We start from the raw sequence: 9,583 nt of genomic DNA on the forward strand, positions 1-9,583 counted from the left end.
AGCCTGGGCTGCTGGTTGGTGACCCTGCACACAGCAGGGGGTTGGAACTGGATGAGCATTGTGCTCCTTTTCAACCCAGGCCATTCTGTGATTCTGTGATATGATTCTATGATTCCCTTCCTCCCGCCCTGCCATGCAAGTCTGCCTGTGGGCAGCAGCAAAGAGCTGGCCACCTGCAGCTCTCATTTTCATCTCTATGAATGGCCATGGACAGCAATGTCAGCAGCCTCCCATACGTGCACACTCATTGCAAACATTGTGAAAGCCTTCGGTCGGTAATTAAAAGCTGCAGTGCTCCCTTGTCTGTCACCACAGGTATCGTATTGTGCTGTTTGACTCTGCCTTCTGCTGCCACGGGAGGTGCCAATGTTATTTCCTAAAATAATTGACATTATCGTTGCTGGTATATTTTGTAATCAATCACTGTGGACATTCTGTTGCTCTTTTACATTCTTTTTCTTGTAATTAGTGCACTCAGCGCGTTGCCACACTCAGCATATTGATACCAATAAGCTGCACGAAGCAATGTGAACCAAAGTGATGCAAATGTGTAAAAGCACCCCAATTCCACACACTTCACACCAGGTTAAGACAAGGTACCCTTCCTTCACTTCTTATCTTAGAATATTCCTCTACGGCAGTATTTTTCTAATTGACTTTATTGTGATTTCCCTTCTTTTATTCAATGGGATGTTTTATGAGGGTGCATAGTGATAGGATGAGGGGGAATGATTTTAAACTGAGACAGAGGGGGTTTAGATTAGGTATTAGGAGGAAGTTTTTCACCCAGAGGGTGGTGAGGCATTGGAACAGGTTGCCCAAGGAGGCTGTGGATACCCCATCCCTGCAGGCATTCAAGGCCAGGCTGGATGTGGCTCTGGGCAGCCTGGGCTGCTGGTTGGTGACCCTGCACACAGCAGGGGGTTGGAACTCCGTGATCACTGTGGTCTTTTTCAACCCAAGCCATTCTATGATTCTATGAAGTCAGGATTTCTGTGGTTGCTGCTGAAATCCTCAATTTTTTTTGTGGTCAGTGAACCTGTAGCCCACCAAAGTCACTTCAGAAGTCGTGGCTACCAGTGGCATTCCCACACCAGGAGCTGCCTACTGTCTGTCTGCTTTCCAAGGTAAGCACTTTAGGATGTACACTTCTGTCTCAAAGGCAGCAAAGATGACTGTCTCCATTCCTCTGGTCAAGCAAGCAAATCACTGTGAACAAATAAGAATGGTCAATACCTGCATGCTGCAGGTGAATGGAGTCCTGCACAGGCCCTATCCTAAGAACCCGTTTAATTTGGTTCTCTCAGGACATGCTACTGTTAAAACTAATGAGCTGGAGTCTTCTCAGGACTATTTCCCAGTTCGCTGCCACTGTGGGACAGGGTTGTATAAGATGTAGTTTTACTGGCTCAAAGAAATTTGAAGTACACAGATGCAAATGTTACAAACAAAATCAAAACATTGCAATGTTCCTAATTATGGAAATAAATGAAAGCTCTGCAAAGAGAGATGTACTACTGCAAAATAAATGATAAGAGTGCACTACAAATCGCAGGCAGGAGCAAACACAAAGAAGTCTATACTACAGAAAACCTGTTTGAAATGATAATCTCAAATCACTTACGCACTTAATTTATAAATGCTTGCTGTTTTCAGGCACTTCCAAAAATGCCTGAAGTTCTTTGCTATTTCAGAAAATCCTTGGCTTCATATCATATCTATAGCATACATAGTCCATATGTTTGTTGCTATACAGTCTCTCTGCCATGGAGCAGAAATCCTTTCTGGGGGCTAAATGCAGTATCAGTTATTATTTTTTGGCTTAACCCAGAATAAAAGAACTGTACAAAGTTCTAAAATCTTAATTGCTGATACTTTTTACTACAAGCAAAGACAGACAAGGGAACACAGAGAGATTTCCTTCAGCATCCCCCAGGGCAGGAGCATCACCAGGTGTTTTCAAGGACGTTTCAACCCAAGCATTTTTCTTCTCTCTGTGCAGGAGAGGGGAACAATTGATGAGTTGCAGAAGAAACCTGTGACATTTTCAGGTTTTTAACCGGCATCCAGAATTGTCTCCAGAAACTCCTGATGCCGTTGACCCCGTAGCCCGAGCTGCCTACAAATTGGCATGGATTGCTTCTGTGTTATTGCTTTACATTTCACTGCCTCTCTCCCTCTGATAAATGTGTGGAAAAGTTTATTTGCAGAAAGGCTAGGAAGGGAAAGTGGTTATATATAAAAAAAATACAGTTTGTCCAACAATGCGTGGTTGCCTTTTATCTGGTTATTTGACATTCTGGTCATTGGCTGGCTGAGCTTCATCACAAAATGTTTCATAGTGAAAATAGAGAATTTCTGTCCAACTTCCCAGATCGTTTTTTCACTCTCTGACATGGGATATGATACTCTTGAGGAAAAAGTCATTATCTCTCCGGCACTGGAAAAGCATTTTCATGGTGCTTTTGGGTGACTTTTTGTTTTCTGGAGGAATGGAGATCTTGCAGCATATTTCAGCTTTTGCCTTTGGGAGAATCAAAGGTAAGAACACGAATTGCTGCGCACAGCTGTGGCTGGAGCAGTGCTTGTACAGCGTGAGCAGAAGGGGGTAGGTTCCCCTCGCTGGTGCTTTGGCAGTTGTGCTGCATGGGATTTTGGGAGTGCCTAAATGGGCAGGAAAAAAAGCCCACGGGTTTCTGGTTAGGCAGCATCATTGGCATCCTTGCATCATGATAATTTCCTGAAGCTGTGTTTGCTTTAGAAATGTGCCGCTGGCACAGGCTGGCTGGCTGCAGCCCTCCCAGTCATGCCAGCAGCTGATGCCCAGTCTGGAAGAGGATTCCTACAGCAGGGCAGAAGCCTGTACTTCCAGGCTCTGTTTCACTAAGCTTGACAGCCTCACCGCAGCCGTTCCACAAGGCCGCAGGGCTGTGAGGTCGGTGCCCGAGTTGCCCTGGGATGCACTCATCCACTCCCTGCTCACCCCTCCCTCGGTGCCAACAGACTGGAGCTCGGCTTGCTGAGCCTGCTGCAAATCAGCACTAGAATCACAGAATGGCCTGGGTTGAAAAGGACCACAATGACCATCAGGTTCCAACCCCCTGCTATATGCTGGGTTGCCAACCACCAGACCAGGCTGCCCAGAGCCACATCCATCCTGGGAAGCAGAAGAACATGTTATGAATGGAATCTGACCTTCTCATTTTATTTTAACTCTATAAAGAGATTGCTTGTTATTGGAGCACACGGACTTGCATGTTTTCCTCGGTGTCATTGCATGCAAACTAAGCACGGCACCTTCTCCTCTGACGCCATTAATACTTAAAATATGTGTAGTTTTGCTAGGATTGAATTGCACACCATTCACTGAATCACAGAATGGTTGAAAGGGACCTCAAAGTGCCCCAGTTCCAACCTATGGGTAGGGACAGCCCCCAGCTCATGGTGCCCAGGGCCCATTGGATCCAGCGATGGGCCTGTTACAGTTCTGTAAAGGTTCAGTGATGTCACAGATAACAATCTCTGCACAGGCCTCATAGCAACCAAGCTACAAACTTCCAGGTCTCTCAGATTAGTGGCTGCATTCTCCTCAGACTCCCAATGATTTTGTGATGTACGCAGATTTACACATATATACACTGGCAATAAAAATCAGTGTTAGGAATGGAAGATTCAATTATATTTTACTGTTATATTTAACAAGAAAGATGTAACATAAATTAGTGAAAATGCATATAAACACCATTTAATAAATATAAGAAGAAAGATACTTACATCCTCCAGCATGTGGAGTTTATTGCCTTGTGCAATGTAATTAAGTTTATGTGAATATGAGCATAATAAGCTGTAGAAAGTCACAGAGCAGTGAACGATAACAGTGCATGTAACTCTGCTGATATACAGTGCCACAGCTAAAATGCTGAACATAAGATAACCTTGCAGTTTGTGTAACAGAGGCAGGAGTGGAGGGGGTTTGCTTTGCTGTGCGTTTGCTGTTTATTTTAAATGAAGGATTGGAATGTTTGCCAGAGACTTAGAAAAAAAAACAACACCAGGATGCACCCAGAGTAATGATGCTGCGATCTGCTGCTTAAACACCTCCTCTTCTATTTTCTGAGTGCGTTAACTGCGAGATCCCAGTAATTCCTTTAATGTCTCTATTTGCAGCCGTTTGACCCTTGTGCAACAGCAAAAGCGTGTGGGAGCAGTGCTGAATGCTGCTGTGCAGCTGCAGGCTGTGCTCCTCTCCTTTTCTGCAGCTTTTTAAGCTGCCTACGGGGTACAGAGCGTTCCAAGGTAAGAGGAGAACAGATGCTTTGCTGACCTGAGCTTGTTGAGCAGCCTTGGAGATTGAAGGCTGACCCTAGCAGGGCCTGGTAACTCGGGTTTTAAATCCTGTAGGGATTTCAGCCTCTTTTTTGGCTGCAAGAATTGGCTCTTTCAGCAAAGAGGACTGTGTGCAATCGATGCCCTGGGAGCCTCGAGCACAGAATGGAATTTTAGCATCTATTGCAGAGCTTGACATTTCTCTGTGTTTCCTGCGTTGCTTCCCAGCCTGTGACCTAAATTATGAGCAGAAGATATTAAGCCTGGATTTTAACTTAAGAGCTGACTACACCCACAGGACAAATTAAAACACAGTGTTGTTTTTCCACTGAAGGTAAGCAAGCAGTGAAATTATACTGGATTCTTTATTTAAACTGCTGCCAGAAGTATGAAGTTGTGAGCCGTAGTCTTTCCTAGTCTTTGCTCTTTCTTCTCCAAGCCCCCACAATGGTTACACACAGCATAGTCACAGAATCATACAGGCTGGAAAAAATGACTCAGATCCCCAACCCCAACCCACCCCCACCATGCCCAGTGCCCACGTCCCTCAGTGCCACATCTCCATGGCTCTGGAACACCTCCAGGGACGGTGACCCCCCCACTCCCTGGGCAGCTGTGCCACTGCATCACCATAGCCCTGGTTTGGCTTGTTGGCTTGTGACGTAATAAAATGCCATCTAACCTAAATTCCTTACTTCTCTCTGCTTGCTATTAAAACTGTTGTTCCCCAAACTAGCATTTGCCATCCCTTTTAAAAGTAGCTGGAATTCCTTCACCATAAATTCAGTTGGATTTTATGTGTGCTGGCATGAATATTGGAGTGCCCAACCACTTATCTGTGCTGAGATGCAGCTACCTGGCTGCCACCAGTGCTGACTTCTTTAAGTATTAAATACCTTTTTTCTTGAAATCCTTTATAAAAAAAAAATACAGATTTGCAAATGAGATTCTAAATAAATATTCCCAGTCTTTAAAAAACCCCATCTCCTTCCATTATAGGTTTCCCTGGGCCAGGTCTTTCAGCTACTCATGCTATACTGGTGCATTTAAACCTTCTGTCCTTTGACAAGTGAGATGCTTTAACCACAATCCCCCTTGGCTCTTTTGGGGAAGATTTGGTTCATGTTGCACAATGAAGTGTTTCACATTGGATGCATTTGATGCTGTGAAATTTCAGCTAATACCACAAAAGAGTTAACTGATTTTTGCAGGTTCCAATCTAAGTTCATCCCGTGTCAGGATTTTGTCCCCATAGACAAGGTCATAATCTCATATCTGAAAACAAATATATAAAAGGCATTTTAGTGATCCCATGGAGTCGTTTCCCAGGCAACTTACCATCTCCATCTGCAGCGGGGCTGTGGGCTTTGTCTGGTCTTGTGCTAAGGAGTCTGCCACCAGCCAGTGCTCCTGGCCAGGCCCTGTGCAGGGCAAAAACGCAGAATGGTTTGGGTTGGTTTGGGAAGTTTCCCCTTGAAGCTAAATTTACTTGTGGGCCTGACATCCTCCAGTATGGCTGCTTGAGTTGGAAAGATGCACAGTGTGGTTGCAGGGCTGTTGCATCACACCAAATGGGTGATAGCTTCTGGGAACACCATGCAATGTGTACCTCAACTCAGTGAGGAAGGGTGATCCAGGAGATGCCCCTGTCCAAGGAGAAATGCTGGTGGTGCAAGAGATGAGGATTCCTCCATGGCTGAAGTCAGAAACGTGAGAATCAGAAGATCACCTTATACAGGGCAATAACCACAGTAAATACATTTTCCCTTGCAGAATGGGACTGACCTCAAAAGGATGTTGGAGAGCATGAAGCGTGCATGAACAGTGTGTGCTCTTCTTCAAAAACCCATCTCAACCCCTATCAGTGGGTCTATGGGAGAGGCTGTAGGTCAGAAAATAGCCCTGGGAAATTCAAAGCTATCAGGCTCTGTGTTTCCCATCTCTGACTTATGGAACAGAAATAGCCAGATTATGCCTTGTGAGATCTGCAGGGATCTGCAGGGATTGTAAAGCAGTTTGGTGTGGCTTAAGATCACGGTGTGTCATTCTGTTAAAAACTCACACGTTGAGATGTGCACCAAGTAGGCACAATAATGCTGAACTGTGAATCATTCCAGATAAGGGAAATCTTTGGGTTGCACTCCTGGTTACGTCTTTGATGTGCAGTTATCAGTATCCAAGCTAGGCTGGTATGCCCGCAGTATAGATGTGCCCTAAGGCCAGGAGCTTCAGCACTTTCAAAGAGCATGTGTTGAGAGCCTCTGCCCTTATATCAGAGCCTTGCAAAGAGCTGAATCACGGCATTTTTAGCTCCTGTCCTGTTGGCTTAGATGATACTGATCTTACGAAATTTGGCAATGCAGAGAACTATAGGGTTATTTGTGATTCAAAGGATCTTTTACATGTATTGAAGTCCTGCCGTTATGGGAACTGTGCGAGCTTCTCTTTCTTTGTCACCTGTTTTTAATTCGTTGTACAAGTGTGGAGAACCTCAGTTCTCTTGAAGTGATGGAGAAGGGTAGGTCCGGGCTGGGCTCTGGAGCCCAATGCTGGATCTTTATGCTGATAGAAGTATCACCTCAGCCCCTGACATAAACCCTGCTGAGATGGCATCTCAGCTGTCCTATCACTCTCGTGTTATTGTCCAGTGTTCAGGAGCAGGTGAGTAATGGCCATGGTGCTACCATGAAGTGTTAGCTCAGGTATGCTCCTTCCTGTCATGTAGTTGAGTCCTTCAGCTGTCCTTTGCAGCTCTTAAAAAGCCCTCCGCTCTTAAAAAGAGGCTTTAAACCCCTTTGAAAGTTACACCCCACGTATCTTCACTCTTCATGGTTAGGACTCACTCAGTTGTTACTGAAAATGCAATATTGAAGTCTATCAGAATTTTTTCAGTGTACTTGTGTGATGGGAATTGGGCTTAAAAGCATGAACTAGAACTACTCAAATGAAAGAACTGGCTGTCAGCAGGCAGGCTCTTTGGAAGGAAAAAAGTCATAGGGATTTTCTGTGGACTACCTGGTTGCTTCTGAGAGTCAACATAGCATCACGCTGAATTGAGTGATGGTCCTAATAATGCAAAAAGTGTTTTTCAAAACGCTTTTTCTGTAGGGAGTATCTGGAGAATATCCCGTGTCTTGTCCTCAGAGAGTAATCCTGATCCTCATCATTTATGGCCTTTCCTATTTTCTGGAGAGCAAGGTTGTATCTCCTCTCCAATTACTGGATTTTGTGTTTGCTCTTGATTAACAATTAGCAGTTGATTACTTCTAAAGTTAGCAGCCGTGGTGGGAGGAACACATGCAAAACACATTTGAAGACCCTGATGTCTTCAAATTAAAAGGAGAGGGGATGATAGGCTGAATAAAGGAGGCTGATGCAACTTTTTAAAGAGTTGTATCATGGGCTGAGACAGCCATCTGCAACAAGTTTTGAACAAGAGAACTGAAATATCTTCTGCTTTTTGGCTTGTGATATTTTCAGATGAAGTCATTGATAAGAAGGAGAGAACACAAGGGAAAATCGTGCTTGTTGGTGGCTTATGCCCTGACAAAAGGCACCAGCTGCATGATAGCAGCACCAACTCTGTCCTACCTGAGAACCTTTATAGGCAATGATTGTCACCAAGTATTGCTGCACAGAGCAAGCAGTGAAGCTCCATCCCTTCATCCATGGAGTCAGAGGCACCTGGCATTTGGGGAGGCCCAAGCTTCTGTCTCTCACTGCCCTTCCCCTTCTTGAGCAAGGCAGGATGGTAGTTGGGTTTTATTTTCTTGCCAAGAAATCTGAAAGCACCAGTATGCTCTCAATGAAATCTGGGCTTTGTATTCTGTTTCGTAGGTCATTATGGAGAAGACTGTATCAAAAGGCTTTTGCAGAAAAGGACAGTTCCTCAAAAGAGGCTGTAATATACGTGTTTATTTAAGTGGCACAGACAAGTAGAAGGAGAATAGTGGTGAGTTAGAAAAGCATAAAGAACAGATGGGAAACGCTCTGAATTTTGAAGAAAAGGTGTTCCTCAAGTTCCAGATGTTGCCACTCATTCCCTAATGGTGTTTCAGGTCTTTGGTGTTGGTGTTGCAGCTTTGCCTTGCTGCCCTTTTCACAAATGCCAAGAGCTGATCTGTGGAGTGGCTGAGATTTCTCCATCACAAATATTGCCTGTTCAGAAGGAAAAGAGCCACTCCTGCGTTTTGATCTTGAGATTTTCTCATAATTGTGTGCCAAAATGGAGGTAAATTCCATACCTTCCCAACGAAAGGAGGACCGGGACTGTTTGTAGAGGAAATGAGACTGCTGACAGATGTTTCACATCCAGCTGACCTGCTTCCATCCTGAAGGTCACTCCAGAGTAAAATCTGCCCAGGTGTGAGCCGTTCAGCCCCTCCTGTCCTGGAGAGCATTTTGGCATCCTTTGAGCCTCTCACTGGAAGACAGCAACTGTAGACCTGCAGGTTTATGCCCCGCTTTTTGTTTCCCAGCCACAATTGTTTCACTGGGTTAGCTCTGACCAACTTTTGCTGTACATCACCCATTTCCATTCCTAAGTGACATACTGCTTATTTGAAAACATCTCAAGGACTTAGAGAACAGAAAAAATGATTTTATGGAGCAATTCTTTAGACCAAAGTATGTACATTTGCTTGAGCCAAAACATACTTTTGATGTCTTAGATTAATACAAAAATCTGTCATGTTTTTCTTGTCTTTCTCAGCCTTACCAACAGAAGAACTCTGGGACAGAGTGCAATAAAATATATAAAAATTATGGCCTTTAAAGCCGCCTATTTCTCTTTATTCAGTACTATTTATGCTATTTATAGTCACTTTTCTTGTTTCCCTTAAAGTTTGATCTCTTTAAAGTTTGATCCCTTCTTCTTAAATCACATCAGAATTTCCTACATCCTTTTCTCACCGCTGCCAGAAAACATTGCCTTTTTCTGGTCTTTCTGGGCCCATTTTTCATTCTTGCTTCCACTTCAACAACTTTCTTTGTTAGATCATCCAGATCTTTGTTGCATCCGAGCAGAAATGGGGCTTCAGCTTTGACAGGTGTCTTTTTAGCTCAGCACTGACATCTTTTCTTAGGCTGCAACTTCCTGCAGGATCTATTTGAGAAGTTTCCGAACGCATAAATTACGTTGGCATGCACAAAGAAGAACAGCAAAAATGTTAATTACTGCCACTTTCCAATTGCTGACTCTCTCCTTAATGGGTTGAGCAAGTTTTGTCTGGTTTGCTTTTTCCTTTTCTTTTTTCCT

The 9,583-nt window shown here is 44.1% G+C and overlaps 1 long non-coding RNA gene across 1 annotated transcript; it reads left to right on the forward strand.

Annotated features, from left to right (window-relative positions):
- Positions 1 to 3,519: 3,519 nt before the first annotated feature.
- LOC109368875 lies at positions 3,520 to 4,835 on the forward strand. The gene is made up of 3 exons (XR_002117319.1): positions 3,520 to 3,613; positions 4,168 to 4,296; positions 4,555 to 4,835. It is a non-coding gene; the product is annotated as an uncharacterized LOC109368875 (long non-coding RNA).
- Positions 4,836 to 9,583: the final 4,748 nt, after the last annotated feature.

Source organism: Meleagris gallopavo, chromosome 8, assembly GCF_000146605.3.
Source record: "Meleagris gallopavo isolate NT-WF06-2002-E0010 breed Aviagen turkey brand Nicholas breeding stock chromosome 8, Turkey_5.1, whole genome shotgun sequence".
Taxonomy (NCBI): domain Eukaryota; kingdom Metazoa; phylum Chordata; class Aves; order Galliformes; family Phasianidae; genus Meleagris; species Meleagris gallopavo.